Here is a 22,324-nt window from a genome sequence, read left to right as displayed (position 1 = left end):
TTTGACTCTGAATACATATTTATAAAGTAGCTTGTTTATTAGATAGATCTGACGTTTTTAAATCCAGATATCTATCGGATAAAGCTATGCACGTGTTAGACCATATCAGTAGGATCAGGTTAAAATAATTTTGCTTCTAAATCTTTATTCAATATTTTTTTTTCTTTTTATTGCACAGATCTTGCAGTCCTCGTTACGAATATTTCTTCTTGTCAATTCAATTTAATATAGTCATCTATTCTTTAGACATGTATATCAGGACGGCTGGTATGGATATAAACACATTTATCAAAATAAAACTTCAAGTGGGTTTCTCGGCATCGCGTATTCTTTAGAAAAATCTCAAAATATAAATCCTATTGATTCTAAATCGCTACATTAGATGGATATTACAGTCCTAGGTCCGAAACATTTTAGTACTACATTATCTTAAAGACATCCTTCAGTTATAGCTCATAACCCTTTTTAAGTTCTAACCCCAGATTGGTAAAAATCAAATGTTTCTCGAAAAATCTGGCATCTCTACGTCCAAATAATTTTGCTTGTAAGTCATAATATAACAAGTTTAACAGTTCATAAGACAGGTATCACAGTTCTAAATTAATGTTAATTTTAAACTCATAATTAGTGAAGATTAAGGAATTTTTGACAAAAATTAGTCTGTATGAAATACAAACAGAGAGGCCTAATAGCTTTCTAGTGGCAGTGAGATTTCTTTTAATATACTTCAACAGGGTTAAGAGCTTTTAATGGAAGCAGTCATGTTCTAATGCACTTAACAGGGAAACTTCCTTTTGAAATGTTCAATTGGGCATCTACTAAATAAGTTGTAGAACGTGAAAATAAAGTAAAATGTTTCTAACAGTAGCTAACCTGGCTTTTATGTAAACTACCAGAAGTAGAGTCTCTCTAACAGTAGCTAACCTTGCTGTAATGTAAACTACCAGGAGTAGAGTCTCTCTAACAGTAGGTAACCTGGCTATTATGTAAACTACCAGGAGTAGAGTCTCTCTAACAGTAGCTAACCTGGCTATTATGTGAACTACCAGGGTAGAGTCTCTCTAACAGTAGCTAACCTTGCTGTAATGTATACTACCAGGAGTAGAGTCTCTCTAACAGTAGCTTACTTGGCTTTTATGTAAACTACCAGAAGTGGAGTCTCTCTAACAGTAGCTAACCTTGCTGTAATGTAAACTACCAGGAGTAGAGTCTCTCTAACAGTAGCTAACCTGGCTATTATGTAAACTACCAGGAGTAGAGTCTCTCTAACAGTAGGTAACCTGGCTATTATGTAAACTACCAGGAGTAGAGTCTCTCTAACACTAGGTAACCTTGCTGTAATGTATACTACCAGGAGTAGAGTCTCTCTAATAGTAGCTAACTTTAATGTAATGTATACTACCAAGGTTAGCGTCTTTGTGTGAATAGCTAACTTTAATGTGATGTATACTACCAAGGTTAGCGTCTTTGTGTGAATAGCTAACTTTAATGTGATGTATACTACCAAGGATAGGGTCTTTGTATGAATAGCTAACTTTAATGTAATGTATACTACCAAGGTTAGGGTCTACCAAGATTAGTTTGTGAATAGCTAACTTTATTGTAATGTATACTACCAAGGTTAGGGTCTTTGTGTGAATAGCTAACTTTAATGTAATGTATACTACCAAGGTTAGGGTCTTTGTGTGAATAGCTAACTTTAATGTAATGTATACTACCAAGGTTAGGGTCGTTGTGTGAATAGCTAACTTTATTGTAATGTATACTACCAAGGTTAGGGTCTTTGTGTGAATAGCTAACTTTAATGTGATGTATACTACCAAGGATAGGGTCTTTGTGTGAATAGCTAACTTTAATGTGATGTATACTACCAAGGATAGGGTCTTTGTATGAATAGCTAACTTTAATGTAATGTATACTACCAAGGTTAGCGTCTTTGTGTGAATAGCTAACTTTAATGTAATGTATACTACCAAGATTAGGGTCTTTGTGTGAATAGCTAACTTTATTGTAATGTATACTACCAAGGTTAGGGTCTTTGTGTGAATAACTAACTTTAATGTAATGTATACTACCAAGGTTAGGGTCGTTGTGTGAATAGCTAACTTTAATGTAATGTATACTACCCAGGTTAGGGTCTAATAGCTAACTTTAATGTGATGTATACTACCAAGGTTAGCGTCTTTGTGTGAATAGCTAACTTTAATGTGATGTATACTACCAAGGATAGGGTCTTTGTATGAATAGCTAACTTTAATGTAATGTATACTACCAAGGTTAGCGTCTTTGTGTGAATAGCTAACTTTAATGTAATGTATACTACCAAGATTAGGGTCTTTGTGTGAATAGCTAACTTTATTGTAATGTATACTACCAAGGTTAGGGTCTTTGTGTGAATAACTAACTTTAATGTAATGTATACTACCAAGGTTAGGGTCTTTGTGTGAATAGCTAACTTTAATGTAATGTATACTACCAAGGTTAGGGTCTTTGTGTGAATAGGATAGCGTCTAACTTTTAATGTAATGTATACTACCAAGGTTAGGGTCTTTGTGTGAATAGCTAACTTTAATGTAATGTATACTACCAAGGTTAGGGTCTTTGTGTGAATAGCTAACTTTAATGTGATGTATACTACCAAGGTTAGGGTCTTTGTGTGAATAGCTAACTTTAATGTAATGTATACTACCAAGGATAGTGTCTTTGTGTGAATAGCTAACTTTAATGTAATGTATACTACCAAGGTTAGGGTCTTTGTGTGAATAGTTAACTTTAATGTGATGTATACTACCAAGGTTAGGGTCTTTGTGTGAATAGCTAACTTTAATGTAATGTATACTACCAAGGTTAGGGTCTTTGTGTCAATAGCTAACTTTATTGTAATGTATACTACCAAGGTTAGGGTCTTTGTGTGAATAGCTAACTTTAATGTAATGTATACTACCAAGGTTAGGGTCTTTGTGTGAATAGCTAACTTTAATGTGATGTATACTACAACGGATAGCGTCTTTGTCTGAATAGTTAACTTTAATGTAATGTATACTACCAAGGATAGCGTCTTTGTGTGAATAGCTAACTTTAATGTAATGTATACTACCAAGGTTAGGGTCTTTGTGTGAATAGCTAACTTTAATGTAATGTATACTACCAAGGTTAGGGTCTTTGTGTGAATAGCTAACTTTAATGTGATGTATACTACAACGGATAGCGTCTTTGTCTGAATAGCTAACTTTAATGTAATGTATACTACCAAGGTTAGGGTCTTTGTGTGAATAGCTAACTTTAATGTAATGTATACTACCAAGGTTAGGGTCTTTGTGTCAATAGCTAACTTTATTGTAATGTATACTACCAAGGTTAGGGTCTTTGTGTGAATAGCTAACTTTAATGTAATGTATACTACCAAGGTTAGGGTCTTTGTGTGAATAGCTAACTTTAATGTGATGTATACTTTAATGTAATTTAATGTAATGTATACTACCAAGGTTAGGGTCTTTGTGTGAATAGCTAACTTTAATGTAATGTATACTACCAAGGTTAGGGTCTTTGTGTGAATAGCTAACTTTAATGTGATGTATACTACAACGGATAGCGTCTTTGTCTGAATAGTTAACTTTAATGTAATGTATACTACCAAGGATAGGGTCTTTGTGTGAATAGCTAACTTTAATGTAATGTATACTACCAGGTTAGGGTCTTGTGTGAATAGCTAACTTTAATGTGTATACTACCAAGGTTGTGTGAATAGCTAACTTTAATGTAATGTATACTACCAAGGTTAGGGTCTTTGTGTGAATAGCTAACTTTAATGTAATGTATACTACCAAGGTTAGGGTCTTTGTGTGAATAGCTAACTTTAATGTGATGTATACTACAACGGATAGCGTCTTTGTCTGAATAGCTAACTTTAATGTAATGTATACTACCAAGGTTAGGGTCTTTGTGTGAATAGCTAACTTTAATGTAATGTATACTACCTAGGTTAGGGTCTTTGTGTGAATAGCTAACTTTAATGTGATGTATACTACCAAGGTTAGGGTCTTTGTCTGAATAGCTAACTTTAATGTAATGTATACTACTAAGGCTAGGAACATTGTGGCTATAACTAATTGATCTGCAGTGAGCACTTGTAAGGCTGGATGGTTGATGATAGTATTTAATCTCGCTGTAAATTATATAGGAGAGGCTAAAAGCTTTCTAATGGCGGCTGTAACAAACAATTACAGGCCTATGAACACTACTAATCTTACTGTGATGTACAATAGCTTGTCTGGCTGTAATGCACAATTACAAGGCTAAGGCCTTTCGAGCAGTAATTAACCTAGCAATATAAAAAGGTGGGAATGTAGTATGTTTTCATGTAGCTTGTATGTTACGTAGAACCTGTTTTGATATAGGTAGTTCAAAGGAAATAAGAAATTTTTGCGGTTAATATATTTGGAACAATACACTTGTACTTACCTTGGAGATCTTCGCAGATAGCTGCTTGGGACACAGGAAATATTAAAGAAATAATGGTTAACAGCAACATACTGTTTCTATATTATTTGATGTCGCACACTCGGCAAGTGATATGATTTTGTTACAGGTAACCTCAGTGCACACACTTAGTCAAAACCATATATTTTTGTGACGTCAACTAAGTTAACCAATAAGAAAAATCAAATGTGTGATGCCATGGTAACCAAAAGCCTACATCAGAAATTGTTTAATTGTAACGGAACGAAGGTTATTGACTTAGGAGAATGAAACTTTTCCAAAATAAACTTTGATTTATTTTAGAAAAATAAAAATGAAGCTAAAATTATTTCAATACTATTACCTGTAAAAAGAATTATTTGTTTATTAGCAATTAATAGTTTATTATGATATACATTTGTGTGATTCTGATCTCATTGTTTGAACAAATAGTTTGTGAAATATTTCGCAAACTTTGCCATTTGAAGCAAATAACATTTCTAAACGATAACAATAATATAAATATCTCACGCCACCTAGTCAAAAGAGTCTTTCTTATTTTATTCAGTTTATCATATTTTCTAATCTTCAAATTTTGCTTTACGTATAGGCCATAAAACTTTGATGTCAGCCGAAAGGAAATAAATCAGTCCTTAATATACGACTCGGGTGTTCGTGTTAAAATAACAACTGCTTGGTTAGTTTTATTACTATGGCCTGGCATAGTCAAGCGCGTTAAGGCGTGCGACTCATAATCTGAGGGTCGCGGGTTCGCATCCCCGTCGCGCCAAACATGCTCGCCCTCTCAGCCGTGGAAGCGTTATAATGTGAGGGTCAATCCCACTATTCGTTGGTAAAAGAGTAGCCCAAGAGTTGGCGGCGGGTGGTGATGACTAGCTGCCTTCCCTCTAGTCTTACACTGCTAAATTAGGGACGGCTAACACAGATAGCCCTCGAGTAGCTTTGTGCGAAATTCCAAAAATTGATATTCATGAAAAATTATTCATTTCATTGTAATAGAATATAAAAGAATAATACATGTAATATGTAAATATCAAACGGGTGCCGTTCTGCTTTTATAAATGCTTATAAACACTTCTGTAATTCCCTAGTGGCAAATAAAGGAATCAATACAAATCACCTAGTGGTAAATAACAAACGAATGAATATAAAATATCTAATAAGTGAACGTACATGACGTAGTTGTAAATGACGAACAAGTTGAAGTAACGTTTTATCCTATGACAGTTTTGTGTGTGTGTGGTATTCGGTACAAATAATGCCCTTCCAAATGCTCTGCATCTTCAACAAATATGTGTTGCCTTCATCCTGTTTTGGACCTCACTGTGTATACTTTCTTTTTATGTTACGTTTCACACTCGTTATATAAGACTATATTTGATAGTCGTCTGTCTCTCAGCTGGAAAGTTGCTTAAACAAGCTGGCTTGTTTTAGTTTTTAGATTTGGTAACGTTGTTGAACTAACTGTCCAGTTAAATTCAGGAAATGGATGTACTAGTGATACGACTGGAGTGACCCAGTATTAACAATGACAGGTATAAATTAAATAGACTATCTTATTCCATATTTTACAGTAAATGAGTTTTAGGTTTGAATTCTGGGTCGGATGCGGAAACAGGTATGGTTGGTTTAACCTTTACATTTACCAGTTTACTTTCCAAATATTTTATTCGGTCATTCATGTCCTTTAACACTTTCTTCATGTTGTTCTATTATTTTTATGTTTCATTCTTTGTGTTTCATTCTTGTCAATTTTTCACAACTTCAACTCTGTCATTACAGACTTTCTCTACTTCTTATGTCTTCTTGTTGTAACCATTCGTTTCATCTTCTCTTCAGTAAGACTTAGTTTTGTTTTTAATTCTTCATTAAATATTACGGTTTTTTCTTCTGAATTTTCTAAAAGTTTCTTCTTGGTCTTATTTTATTTTTTTTGTCTGTTTCTTCTTGACATTATTTTAATGTTTTGTCTATTTCTGTTTGATATGTATTCAAATTGTTTGTTTTGAATTTTGCCCAAAGCTACACGAGGGCTATCTGCAATAGCTGTCCCTAATTTGGCAGCGTAAGACAAGAAAGATGGCAGCTAGTTATTACCACTCACCGCCAACTCTTGGGATATTCTTTTACCAACGAATAGTGGGATTGACCGTACATTATAACGCCCTCACGGGTGAAAGGGCGAGCATGTTTGGTGTGACAGGGATTCGAACCCGCGACCGTCGGATTACGATTCGAGTGCCTTAACCGCCTGGCCATGCCGGGCCAACTTCATTAAATAATTCCTTACTGTACACTGTATAACTGTATAACTATATACTGTATAATTGTATACTGGTATAACTTCATTAAGTAATTCCTATATGTACACTGTACCGTAGACACATAAAATACTGGTATAACTTCATTAAATAATTCCTTATTGTACACTGTACCGTAGACACAAAATACTGGTATAACTTCATTAAATAATTCCTATATGTACACTGTACCGTAGACACATAAAATACTGGTATAACTTCATTAAATAATTCCTATATGTACACTGTACCGTAGATACATAAAATACTGGTATAACTTCATTAAATAATTCCTTACTGTACACTGTACCGTAGACACATAAAATACTGGTATAACTTCATTAAATAATTCCTTACTGTACACTGTACCGTAGACACAAAATACTGGTATAACTTCATTAAATAATTCCTATATATACACTGTACCGTAGACACAAAATACTGGTATAACTTCATTAAATAATTCCTATATATACACTGCACCGTAGACACATAAAATACTGATATAACTTCATTAAATAATTCCTATATGTACACTGCATCGCAGACACATAAAATACTGATATAACTTCATTAAATAATTCCTATATGTACACTGCATCGCAGACACTCAAGAACAATAAGACAACACCTACGAGAGAAAGGCTTTGAAACCGTAAACGTCTTCAAAGGCCACGCCTTTTTCCACACCAAGAAACAGCTCGGTTAAACTTTGCTGAGAAATACCAAACATGGGATGTAGAAAAGTGGAAGAAGGTTTTGTTCTTTGATGGGAAAAAATTTAACCTGGATGGTCCAGATGGCTTCCAACGTTACTGGCATGATAAGGATAACCCACTGGAGACAATCACTATATGACACAGTGTAGGAGGTTCCACCATGATCTGGGGTGCTTTCTCCTTCCATGGAACAATGGAACTTCAGGTTATACAGGGGCGTCAAACAGCAGCTGGCTACATTGGCATGTTGGAGAGAGCGTCCTTATTGACTGAAGGCCCTCGCTTGTGTGGAAATGACTGGATCTTTCAGCAGGACAACGCTACAATCCACAATGCCCGCAGGACAAAGAACTGTTTCATGGCGAATAACGTGAATCTTTTGGACCATCCAGCGTGTTCGCCCGAACTGAACCCCATTGAAAACGTTTGGGGGTGGATGGCAAGGGAAGTCTATAGACGTCAATTCCAGACAGTGCATGATCTTCGTGAAGCCATCTTCAACACTTGGAATAACATTACAGCCAGCCTTCTGCAAACGCTTATATCGACCATGCCAAAGCGAATTTGTGAAGTTATTCGCAATGACGTCACTACTGAGACCTCTTGTTGGGCATTTCCTGCCCTGCTTAGGACTTCTTTTTGGTATGGTCTTAAACTTTTGACCAACTAGTATTTAGGCGAATTTCATAGTGTTTACATTTTCCCTATTAAATGTTAAAAATGTTTTTTATTTTTATTTTCCCTTTTTTTATTTTCATCTTTTGAAGCTCTACTCAAATAAGTGGTTGAGTCTAACAACGCAAAATGCATATTTTTTCTTCATGTTCATTGGCCTTACGATTTTGGCCAACAGTGTATCTTAAACACTGGCGAGGGTACTTGAAATATTGTACTTCACACAAGTTATTGTGTGACCGTAAACTGGCAATTTACTCACGAAAATAAGCGTGTTTAGCTACAGTCTGTAAGTGATATTAAATAATTTTTTGCTGCTGTAGCTAGAAAACGCTGGCTATGCTGAATGTTAAGAGATAGGTTCTCATAAAGGGCTTAATTCCTCTATAAATGAAATATTCAGTGAACTTATTTATTAACTCATATCTCGCAAGAAAGTGAATGTTGCGTTGACTTAGTGTTGATTATATTCATTATGTCCTGTTTCCAAGGTTATTTATTATAGGCAAGAAGTGCTACGCCTATTTCTATCTGTCCAGTATTTGAAGTCTGTCATTTCGTCACAGCCGTAAACAAAATTAATTTTACTCTGACGACATTGTGCGAGCTGCAGACACGTGCCAGTAGCATTTAAGCTGTAATATAATCGCACATCGATTCCTTTCTATCCTGAAAGTGCAACAGATAATTTTAATGTAAGTGTAACAGGTAATTTTAATGCTGTGTAATTCTACTTGTTTTTGTTTGTTTGTTTTTTAAGTCTTGCGTAACTTTGAGAAATGTCCACTTTGACATCTAAAACCGTACAAAATCTTGCTACTTTCACAGAGAAACAAATTCACGTGTATTTGTTTCTTTGAGAAATGTCCACTTTAACATCTAAAACCGTACAAAATCTTGCTACTTTCACAGAGAAACAAATTCACGTGTATTTATGTCGTTGTTTTTTAACAATATTCCCCTCAACATGTATATAAAATGTTAACACTTTACTGTTTACTGACTCTATTTAAACAGACATTCAAAAGTAGATACAATGTGTATATGGGGATTATTTGATAAAGTAATATCATTAACTTATGTGTATATAAAGTGTACATATAAGATAATTTAATGATGCTATGCTATTATATTTATGTGTCTACTATATAATGTACTTCAGGGGATTACTTAATGAAGTTATGCTATTATTGTATTTGTCTACGTTATAGTGTATATATGGAAATTATTTGATAAGGTTATATCATTATTTTACGCCTCGACGATACATATAGGGACTATTTAATAAAGTTATAACAGTATTTTATGTGTCTACGGTGCAGTGTACAATAAGGAATTATTTAATGAAGTTATACCAGTATTTTATGTGTCTACGGTGCAGTGTACAATAAGGAATTATTTAATGAAGTTATACCAGTATTTTATGTGTCTACGGTGCAGTGTACATATAGGAATTATTTAATGAAGTTATACCAGTATTTTATGTGTCTACGGTACAGTGTACAATAAGGAATTATTTAATGAAGTTATACCAGTATTTTATGTGTCTACGGTGCAGTGTACATATAGGAATTATTTAATGAAGTTATACCAGTATTTTATGTGTCTACGGTGCAGTGTACATATAGGAATTATTTAATGAAGTTATACCAGTATTTTATGTGTCTACGGTACAGTGTACAATAAGGAATTATTTAATGAAGTTATACCAGTATTTTATGTGTCTACGGTGCAGTGTACATATAGGAATTATTTAATGAAGTTATACCAGTATTTTATGTGTCTACGGTGCAGTGTACATATAGGAATTATTTAATGAAGTTATACCAGTATTTTATGTGTCTACGGTACAGTGTACAATAAGGAATTATTTAATGAAGTTATACCAGTATTTTATGTGTCTACGGTGCAGTGTACATATAGGAATTATTTAATGAAGTTATACCAGTATTTTATGTATCTACGGTGCAGTGTACATATAGGAATTATTTAATAAAGTTATACCAGTATTTTATGTGTCTACGGTACAGTGTACATATAGAAATTATTCAATAAAGTTATACCAGTATTTTATGTGTCTACGGTACAGTGTACAATAAGGAATTATTTAATGAAGTTATACCAGTATTTTATGTGTCTACGGTGCAGTGTACATATAGGAATTATTTAATGAAGTTATACCAGTATTTTATGTGTCTACGGTACAGTGTACAATAAGGAATTATTTAATGAAGTTATACCAGTATTTTATGTGTCTACGGTACAGTGTACAATAAGGATTTATTTAATGAAGTTATACCAGTATTTTATGTGTCTACGGTGCAGTGTACAATAAGGAATTATTTAATTAAGTTATACCAGTATTTTATGTGTCTACGGTACAGTGTACATATAGAAATTATTTAATAAAGTTATACCAGTATTTTATGTGTCTACGGTGCAGTGTACATATAGGAATTATTTAATGAAGTTATACCAGTATTTTATGTGTCTACGGTGCAGTGTACAATAAGGAATTATTTAATAAAGTTACACCAGTATTTTATGTGTCTACGGTACAGTGTACATATAGAAATTATTTAATGAAGTTATACCAGTATTTTATGTGTCTACGGTGCAGTGTACATATAGGAATTATTTAATGAAGTTATACCAGTATTTTATGTGTCTACGGTGCAGTGTACAATAAGGAATTATTTAATGAAGTTATACCAGTATTTTATGTGTCTACGGTACAGTGTACATATAGGAATTATTTAATGAAGTTATACCAGTATTTTATGTGTCTACGGTACAGTGTACAATAAGGAATTATTTAATGAAGTTATACCAGTATTTTATGTGTCTACGGTGCAGTGTACATATAGGAATTATTTAATGAAGTTATACCAGTATTTTATGTGTCTACGGTACAGTGTACAATAAGGAATTATTTAATGAAGTTATACCAGTATTTTATGTGTCTACGGTGCAGTGTACAATAAGGAATTATTTAATGAAGTTATACCAGTATTTTATGTGTCTACGGTGCAGTGTAGATATAGGAATTATTTAATGAAGTTATACCAGTATTTTATGTATCTACGGTACAGTGTACAATAAGGAATTATTTAATGAAGTTATACCAGTATTTTATGTGTCTACGGTGCAGTGTAGATATAGGAATTATTTAATGAAGTTATACCAGTATTTTATGTATCTACGGTACAGCGTACATATAGGAATTATTTAATGAAGTTATACCAGTATTTTATGTGTCTACGGTACAGTGTACAATAAGGAATTATTTAATGAAGTTATACCAGTATTTTATGTGTCTACGGTGCAGTGTACATATAGGAATTATTTAATGAAGTTATACGAGTATTTTATGTGTCTACGGTACAGTGTACAATAAGGAATTATTTAATGAAGTTATACCAGTATTTTATGTGTCTACGGTGCAGTGTAGATATAGGAATTATTTAATGAAGTTATACCAGTATTTTATGTGTCTACGGTACAGTGTACATATAGGAATTATTTAATAAAGTTATACCAGTATTTTATGTGTCTACGGTACAGTGTACAATAAGGAATTATTTAATGAAGTTATACCAGTATTTTATGTGTCTACGGTACAGTGTACAATAAGGAATTATTTAATGAAGTTATACCAGTATTTTATGTGTCTACGGTGCAGTGTACATATAGGAATTATTTAATGAAGTTATACCAGTATTTTATGTGTCTACGGTGCAGTGTACAATAAGGAATTATTTAATAAAGTTATACCAGTATTTTATGTGTCTACGGTACAGTGTACAATAAGGAATTATTTAATGAAGTTATACCAGTATTTTATGTGTCTACGGTGCAGCGTACATATAGGAATTATTTAATGAAGTTATACCAGTATTTTATGTGTCTACGGTACAGTGTACAATAAGGAATTATTTAATGAAGTTATACCAGTATTTTATGTGTCTACGGTGCAGTGTACATATAGGAATTATTTAATGAAGTTATACCAGTATTTTATGTGTCTACGGTACAGTGTACAATAAGGAATTATTTAATGAAGTTATACCAGTATTTTATGTGTCTACGGTGCAGTGTAGATATAGGAATTATTTAATAAAGTTATACCAGTATTTTATGTATCTACGGTACAGTGTACATATAGGAATTATTTAATGAAGTTATACCAGTATTTTATGTGTCTACGGTACAGTGTACAATAAGGAATTATTTAATGAAGTTATACCAGTATTTTATGTGTCTACGGTACAGTGTACATATAGGAATTATTTAATGAAGTTATACCAGTATTTTATGTGTCTACGGTACAGTGTACAATAAGGAATTATTTAATGAAGTTATTCCGGTTTTTGTGTCTACGGTACACAACTTCGCGTGTAACAGTTATAACGCGAACAGGAAGCTATAGTACACGGAACAAACGGTTACATGGCTTGAAATGAGAGAAACAAGTTTCGACATATTCGTGCGTCCTTTTCGCTCCATGTTACATTGCAGAAGCAGTGCGGATGTGTGGAAATTTGTTTAATTTCAAGTCATTTTGACGCTTTGTGTTATTTACTGTGGTTTTTTCAGTAGCTATATTATTCAAAGTTTTAAAGCAAATTTAAAATGAGTTTATTCTATTATTGATAATGCCTACACTCCAAGTTGCTGATGCATTATAAACGTGACAGTCATTCCCTTAGAGTGAATAGCAGGTTGATGCTGACCAGTAATTTAAAATTAAGGACAGCAAATAAGTTTGCTGTTAATACAAGAAAACAAACATTTGAGACGTGAATACTAATACCTCTGTCCCCCACTGGGACTGCGGTAAGTCTTTGGATTTATAACGCTAAAATCAGGGGTCGATTCCCTTCGGTGAACACGTCAGATACCCCGATGTGATTGTGCTACAAGAAAACACACACAAATAGTTCTTCACATTTCTTTTAAAAGGTATTGTAATTTGGAAATAGATTTTCTGCCTATATAGGCTGTGTCCAGGTCTACCTTATCGTATATTATTATTATACCACGTTTTTAGTGCCTTCATATATATATATAATTGTTTCTTGTCAATGGATAATGTAAGAACGAAAAACACACATTTATTGGTAAAGGGTAGTACTTTATTGCTACAAGAACGTAAAACAAACTTCTAAGAACAGCCTATCCATATTTGTGATGAAAACAGCTAACAACCATACAGTCTTCGATACATTCAGTGAAGCACATAATGAATACAACGTCAAAATATAAATCAGTAAATATAATGACAGTAATAACAATAATGAATGAATGAGCTAATATTAAATAATACATTTCTAATATTAGAAGATATTACATCACTTATTATTTGTTTAACTTTATTGTTTTTTTAAGTTATTATTTAATTTCAATACAATAAGCCTCTCGAAATTGTACTCCGCCAATACAGGTATGTGTTAATGTTTGTTTTGCTTCAAATAAATGTATTTGACAACTGCATGCGATGAATGGGTGGACTAACATACATGAAGTTAGAATTAAAATCTGTGATGACGAGAAAACCCACTTAGAGAGAAAATATATGTAAAAGCAGATGGTTTGAGTTGAGAATTTTTTTTATGTAGAGGAGCGAACAATGTTTCGACCTTCTTCAGTTATCGTCAGGTTCAAAAAGAAAGAAAGAGGTAACTGACCGATAGCTGACCACATGTTTGAAGGGGGTTGTGTAACAGTGTAGGAATGTAGATGGCGTGCTTAGATGTTTGATTATATTTTTTTAATATAGATATAAAGGTGTTCCTTTGTATTGGTTTATTTTGGGCTTGAGTTGTTGTATAAGTAAGGTTTCTTTAATTTTGCGTTTGTTTATGTTTGTTTCTTTATTTAGTATTTGGGCGTTTTCTATGGTTATGTTGTGTTTATTTGATTTGCAGTGTTCGAAAACGTGTGAAGGTGACTTTTTATGTTCTTTGAATCTGGTTTCCATTTTTCTACTTGTTTCTCCAATATAGAAGTCGTGGTAGTTATCACATTGTATTTTGTAAATAATGTTGGTGTGGTGTTTGTCAGTGTAGTTTTTACATAGTATAGACCTCAGTTTTGTGCCTGGTTTTTGAATAAATTTGATATTAACTGGAATGTCATATTTTGTTACTAGTTTTTGCCAAATGTTGGTTATTTTTTTGCTGAATATATGGAATATATGGCACGCAGCAGCATGTGGTTTCGTGACTTTTTGATTCGTGAGATATATTTACTTTTGTTGGTTGATTTTGCTTTCTGTCTAGGTGTGCGCGTATAATGTTTTCTACGGTTTATGGAGGAAACTTATTGATGTTGATGAAGTATTGTTTTATTTTGTCTAATTTGTCGTTAATTTTATCTGTTTATCATAGTTTTATGGCTGTGTTTATTTGGTTTCTTAGTATGTTGAGTTTTTGTTTTGTTTCATGTGTTGAGTCCCAAGGAATCTATTGTCTAGTATGGGTGATTTTTCGGTGGATTTCTGTTTTAAATTGTGTTTCAGTTATTGTAATTTTGAGGTTAAGAAATGATATGTGATTGCTTTCTTCCTGTTCACATGTGAAGTTAATGTTGGGATGTATAAAGTTAATGTGATTGAAAAAATTAAGTGTGTTCTGTAGATGTGAATCCCGCAACCGTGTCATCTACATATCTGTACCAGTATAGTGGTGGATGTAATGCTGTGTTAATTGCTTGTGTTTCAACTTATGTCATTAAAATATTGGCTAGAACTGGTGATACTGGGTTGCCCATGCTCAGGCCATTTGTTTGTATATAGTTGTGGTTGTTGAACATGAAGTTTGTCTTCATCGTGGTGAATTCATAGAATAGAGGGTTGATAATTGGTTACTGGGAATGTCCATTGATGGATTAGGGTCTCGGATATAGAGTTCCATTAAAAGCTGGTGAAGGGAATAAGTTTATTTCTATATCTTATAAAGTAGATGATTATTTATCAGGAACATTATTATTAGATTGCTGCTACTACTGAATGAATTACTTGAATATTTTGTTTGTTGTTTAAAGTACATGAAGAAGTGTTATTCGACATCGCCCTCAGTGCTAGAAAATCGAAAGTAAATAAAACTAGTCCATATATACTCCTTTAAAATTAAAATCTTATCTTAATTATACGTCTTCTTATAATTATAATATAAATACAATTTATTTATCTTATAATTTCATATTTTATCTTAATTTTTCTTTTCTGTATGTCTTGGTAACATTTTTTTCACCGTTTCCACAGTTCCTAACTTTACACAACCTGTTACTACCGCTTTCTTATACTACTGTTTATTTAAAATTAGGCCAAACATATTATAAAATATTTTTCGAAATACATCCTTTTATGTTCTACATTTCCTTCTCAAAAGGGAGAAACATACAAATGTATCTCTTTTATAATTTAGAATTTTCTTAAAATACATTAATTAATTAAATTGTTTACTGGCATACAATGAACTCTTTTTCAGGACACCTAACATGGAATTTATGTATATTTATCCCTAATCTTAGATTATCTGTTTCACCAATATATAATTCACCACAATTTACACACTTTAAAATATATCTTACGTTCTTATAATTACAACTAAATGAGTTATTAGTGTAAAACAAAACTTCTTTGTAATTGTTCTTTATTTTTATATATTTCATGCAACATAAATAACAGTTCTTTACGTTACAAGTGAAGATAACTTTTTTAGAAAAATCTCTTTTTACGTTTACTCATTAACCTATAGAAAAAGTAAAAATATAAAATTATACGATAAATAAATTGGGTTTTTGTTATAATAAAAAAAAGTATAATTAGAATAAGATGTTAACTTAAAAACGAAAAGTATATTGACTAACTTTATTTTTAAAATGATTTTAATTTACACATGGACTATATTATATGTTTGCACATTTGGAAAGTATGGTTTCTTTTAAATTTTGCGCAAAGCTACACGAGGGCTATCTGCGTTAGCCGTGCCTAATTTAGCAGTTTAGGACTACAGGGAAGGCAATTAGTCATCACCACCCACCGCCAACTCTTTTATCAACGAATAGTGGAATTGACCATAACATTAGCATCAGAAAAATCATAGTCATTAATTTCTAGAAAACTATTCAACTTTGCAAAATGTGTCAAATTATTCTTTTGTAATTATTCCGCAAGGAGGTTTAGCTTTAATTGAAATTCATGAATAGACTGTGATTATTCGCTTATTATTTTACCTCTTTCCTGAAGATTCGTATTCAATTTATTCAAGTGAGCCATCATATCCCACAGAAAGTACAAATCACACTGCCAAAGTTTCAATTTCACGGAAATTTTCAACATTACTTTGTTCAACAAGATACTCTTTTACTTGAGGAAATAAGGAAGTAAATCATTCTAAGACTTTCTCTCTATTTAACCATCTCACATTTGCAAAATCAGTAAGATCATCAAAAGTACAGTCACTGCTTTTCTTCAAGGACTTAACAAACTGTCGATGGGTGAAAGACCTTCCACGTCTAATATAATTCACAATTTTTACAACAATGTCCATCAAATTTTTCATTTCATCAATTTTAGACATCTGAGCACATAAATTTTCCTGATGCAAAATGCAATTGAAAGATGGCAGTGTGGACTTTACATTATTTTAAATTAAATGTGCTTCAAAAGCGAAACAAATCCTAATTTCGCTCCAGTTATGGCGGGAGCACTGTCTGTTGTGACAGAAAGCAGTTTTTAAAACCCAGATTGAATTTTTTTGACATTTAAGGGAATTTTTGAAATATGTTTTTCCACATGTTCGATCTCGTAATCCACAAAAGCCAAGCATTTCGTCCCTTACTTGAAGATCTGAAGTTACATATCGAACCCAAAATATAAACTGTTCAATGTCACTAACATCTGTTGACTCATCTAATGCTAAATAAAAAATACAAACAGTCTTTTAGTTGTTCAAGCAACTGACTTTCTATGTCTTTTGCTAACTCGCATTCTGCAGACAGTTGTTCTTCGACTTAATTGCATATTATTTAATTTTTGAAAAATATCATCCTTTATTTTTAAATCATAATTCTCCAACAGAATTTCAATGACGACAATCAATATTTCTTTTACTAGTTCAGCATCAGAAAATGTTTTCTTTTTTTTTTTTGAGGTGGAATCTAAGCTACTTTATAGCTAACTAACGTAACTAGTTCTATCGATGATACAAATCTTTTTAGGCCTCCATTTTCTTTATGAAGTGCTTTCAGACGGCTATTTTCATTCATACGATTTTTGTTATCAGTTGGAAATTTTATATCAAATTCGTTATGAAAATTGTTAAAGTATTGCTTAAGGTTGTATACTTTAATATTCCTAACACTTTGTTACACAAAAGACACACTGGTTTATTATTTACTTCAATCACTACAAATTTCAAATCCCAACTTTCATGAAATTCTCGTTTCGCGTTTTCCCAGTCACGCGCCATTCTCTTTTCGACAGTAATGCCAGAATCAGTTAAATTGTCTTTATTTTCTGAGTGTTCACCATCATGTGGATTCTTTCGTTTTCGAATTATCCACTTATCTATATTATGGAATTAAAAACAAAATATAGTTAAGCACTTGAAAGTTGCACAATAAAAATATGTTTGCAAGCACATGCAAAACAACACACATTCAATAACAAACATATAAACCAAATTGACATTACAAAATGGGTGGAGTCTGTGGCAGTGATGAAGCGTGTGACATTAACGATGACGTGAGCAAATTCAGTTGCTGATTACCAAATTTGTGATAAAAAATGAATGATGGAAAAAGTTTATTCCTAAACTCGAACTGACCATGGAATTGCCCACCCTTGCCCTAGCATATCTGGTAGAAGTTAGTACATTACAATACAGTTTGGCCCTCTCGGCCTTGACAGACGCAAAATAGACGACAGTTTGCAATTGCTCGAGCGTCAAAGCCTTTTTTTTGTTTGTTTGTTTTGGAATTTCGCACAAAGCTACTCGAGGGCTATCTGTGCTAGCAGTCCCTGATTTAGCAGTGTAAGACTAGAGGGAAGGCAGCTAGTCATCACCACCCACCGCCAACTCTTGGGCTACTCTTTTGCCAACGAATAGTGGGATTGACCGTCTCATTATAACCCCCACAGCTGAAAGAGCGAGCATGTTTGGTGCGACCGGGATTCGAACCCGCAACCCTCGGATTACAAGTCGAACGCCTTAACACACCTGGCCATGCCGGGCCAAGTTAGCAGTTATCTACCAGTGATATCCGAACGCCTATTTCCTTTTTGGCAATGGCGGCGACTTCCCCGTGTCGTCTCACGGTCAAGTGACCAGATTTCTCTCTCTATTTATAACTCTATGCGTCTATATCTCTTTACCACCCCTATTAAATCGACACCGTCTACTTATATTTCCATGATTATTATTAATATTGAATTACTGTTTTATAATTTTTCGAACTGGCGTTTTTTACTTTCCCTGCCATTTTAATTTCTAAAATTTAAGTTTTCTCACTTTAACACTTATTTTCCGTTTTAAAAATGTTTACAAGTCCGCTTCAAAATTAAATAAAAAGTTTTCAATCGTCTAGTTTTATATATATATATATTTATTTAAAGAAGAATGATATTTCGAACTAGCGCTCTTCTTCAGATATTACAGTTTACAACAGGGCGCATGCGCAGAATTCAAAGAACCCGCGTACGTAGTATGTGGAATGTTGAGCGTGGATATTATGTGTATCACATATAAATTAAACTCGTTATTTTTAGTGAATGTCTGTTGGAGCACTAGTAAGTCCAATAGTCTAAACGTCCTCAACTGTATGGTTGTTGTTGGTGAAATGTTTTCCTGTAGGTGTAACTTAGTTCTGCAGTTTAAAAAGATTTAGATGTTCTCGTGCTTGATCACCGAGTCGGTGGCCTGTTTGTGTGACGTATAGACTATTGAATATTTCACAGGTTATATCGACATTAATACATTAAGTTGTACATGTAAAGAACTATGAGATCGAAAGCTATGTCCTTCCCTTATATGTCTGTAGTTTTGTTTATATATGTATGAGCAGGTGACACATCTGTTTGTACGTGTGTCGTTGTTGTTCAAGGACACTTTGTACCAGAATTTCTTTTAGGTTTTTGTCACGTAAGAAATATTGGGCGGATCCTTGGTAGGTTCTTTGCAACTATTGTGTAATGGTTTAGTATATCTTTGATCTTATTGTTGGTCAGGTGGTGGTGTTAGAACAAGTGGAATACGATCAGTGGGTTCTTTCTTCGTAGGTTGTCTTATAAAAAAAAACTTATTGTTTTTGAATTTAGGTTTATGATTGTTATCGTCACTACATAGTTAACATAGTTGTAGAAACTGTCTTTTTGTTACTGTACGTGTGTGAATGAGTTTCTTTGTAATGTATACTAGTGGTCAGATATGTATGTATATGTTAATGTTGATCAAGAGGATTGTTGGGGCGGATATTTCGGAAGTAAATTTTAAAGAGGGGTAGAAAACGTTCTAAATATGATTTAGACGTGGATGAGATTCCTTGTATGTTGTCAATGTACGAACGATTGTATTGTTTAAATATAAGATTTTCGGTGTATCCAATAAAACCCCACAGATCTGTCTGTAGTTACGATTAAAAGTTAAGGTGCTAAATGCAAGTACAAGTTTGGTTAAACGCATGTAAGTGTGTATGTTGGAAGGACCGATATGGGTTTTTGGTCCAATAAATGCTTTATTATAACTAAACCTTCTTTGTATGGGATAGATGTATATCTTATATCCATAGTGAAGATGTGGGTATTACTTACTAGTTAAATGTGTGTACTTTATAATTGTCTGTAATTTGATGACAAATGGTAATAAAAGTTCGGCAACGTAACCAGAAATTTTCTTTATAGTGCAACTGCATTCAGATACAATGGGTTGGCCAATATTGTTGATTTAAATAAAAATATTTAAAAACGTGGTAATTACTCAACCTTTTTTATTTTTACATTTTCGTCGTTTATGTGGTTTTAACTATATGTATCTACTATAGATCCGCTTCAATAATGTTCCTTCTAACTATTTTTGTTGACGTACTCCTGTATATAATTCAGAATTTCCATATTCTAAGCCTTCAACGATTCTGTCAAAGCCTTTTGTTTTTTTAATGTAAGACGGTTTGAACTACTTGACGAATGGCTTCTACGTGAAACGTTGCAAAAAATAATAAAGTTTTTGTTATAAACATGTGTTTTACCACTTTTTAACACTTCTTCCCCATCCGATTGCGAGTTGAGCACCCTAACCACCTGCGCATGTCAGGTACTCCTATTGGTTGGATATACACTTACATCTAAGTACGCTTTTTTATACACACACACACACACATATTATTTTGAACAAAAACAAACAGATTTTTATAATAATAGTTATTAATTCCATATCGAAATCAAGCATTTTCTCTAACAATAATTAGGCGTAGCAGAATAATATTAAAATAGATCCATAATACTGGCGACCATTTGCAAAAAGTAATAATAAAAACGAGGTTATAAAATGACAACATTATCGCAAGAGGGAAAAAAACAACACAATTTTATAATAAAAAAAACCTCTCACCGTGTATTGGCTAGTAAAACATGTAAGTTTAATGTATTAATTATTTCATAAAATATTTCAATTTTATATTTATTCTACAAATCTGAATTAAAATTTTGAAACGAGAAGCAAAAGATAGATACGTATAAGTAAATTCCGTGTTACTGAACAACCTGTGAGAACCTTAGTTATCAATATTAGGAGAGTTGAAGTAGTTTATTATTTATATTGGATTTATTAACAAAATTGTTTGTTTTGGAATTTCGCACAAAGCTACTCGAGGGCTATCTGTGCTAGCCGTCCCTAATTTAGCAGTGTAAGACTAGAGGGAAGGCAGCTAGTCATCACCACCCACCGCCAACTCTTGGGCTACTCTTTTACCAACGAATAGTGGGATTGACCGTAACATTATAACGCCCCCACGGCTGGGAGGGCGAGCATGTTTAGCGCGACGCGGGCGTTATTAACAAAATATCTTGAATATTATATAATGCTGCAATTGTTAAAATATAGCATTAACTATGCTGTTGCATTAGTAAAACATACTCTGACTTTAGTTATTACTTTTAGTGAAGTTTAGATAAATATATTTATATAACCTACAGTTGCAATTTATGTACTGTATATTGTAATGGATTTACTGTTATGCGTTTATTTTAATTCCAATGTTTGTTTCAGTTTGATGCATGTGACGTATATCGTTGGATGTGTATTACACAAGTCCCGCCTGTTCTTTAAATTTGTAGAAGATTCTCGAGAGCATGAAGCAACAATATAAGTTTTGCGAAAATACTAACATATCTTCGAATATTGTTGAACATTCGAGAATCTCGCCTAATTGGTATAAAACCTATCCGAGAGACGATGATATAATATTGTTTGTCAGCTACGGGCGGTATACTATAAGACTTAGAAACTATAATTGTGATTGACGTTTATTAATCGGAAAATTACAGAATTTGACCAGTAATGTTTATAGATATCGAACATTACGAACTGTTCAACTTCAGAGAATTAACTTTGGACATCAGTTTGTGCACAAGGACGTTAGATACCTACCTTCCTGTGTGAAAAGTAAGCTTGTAAATCGCTTCAGGCCAAACAAGAATAGAGCATTCTCGTAAAGCGAAGTATGTCTGTGTGTCAACATAAAAGTAATTTGCGCCTTGACCTGAACCATATATAAAATATTAAATTCCAGACCAGTTATAAGATTGAATATTGTTTTGAGTTTGTAAAATGCTTATATATAACTAATTATATGTAGTAACTACTTGTAATAACCGTTATTATAAATTGTATCTTTTTTGTATATTAAAATATATTTGTTTGTTTGAAAGAAAATCGTTTGTTGTGTTTTTCTTATAGCAAAGCCATATCGGGCTATTTGCTGAGTCCACCAAAGAAATTTTGTTTATCAATCTTGTTGGAATATATCATAAATATGATACATGTCGAATTTCAAATAACTTCTATATTAACATTTCCGGCTATTTAAAATTGGAATACGTCATGTGCCTAATGTAATAAATCGGAGACTCAGTTGGTATAAATCGTAATG

The sequence above is a fragment of the Tachypleus tridentatus genome, chromosome 10, assembly GCF_004210375.1.
Source record: "Tachypleus tridentatus isolate NWPU-2018 chromosome 10, ASM421037v1, whole genome shotgun sequence".
Lineage (NCBI taxonomy): Eukaryota > Metazoa > Arthropoda > Merostomata > Xiphosura > Limulidae > Tachypleus > Tachypleus tridentatus.
The sequence above is the reverse complement of the archived record's forward strand: the minus strand, read 5'-3'. Positions refer to the sequence as shown.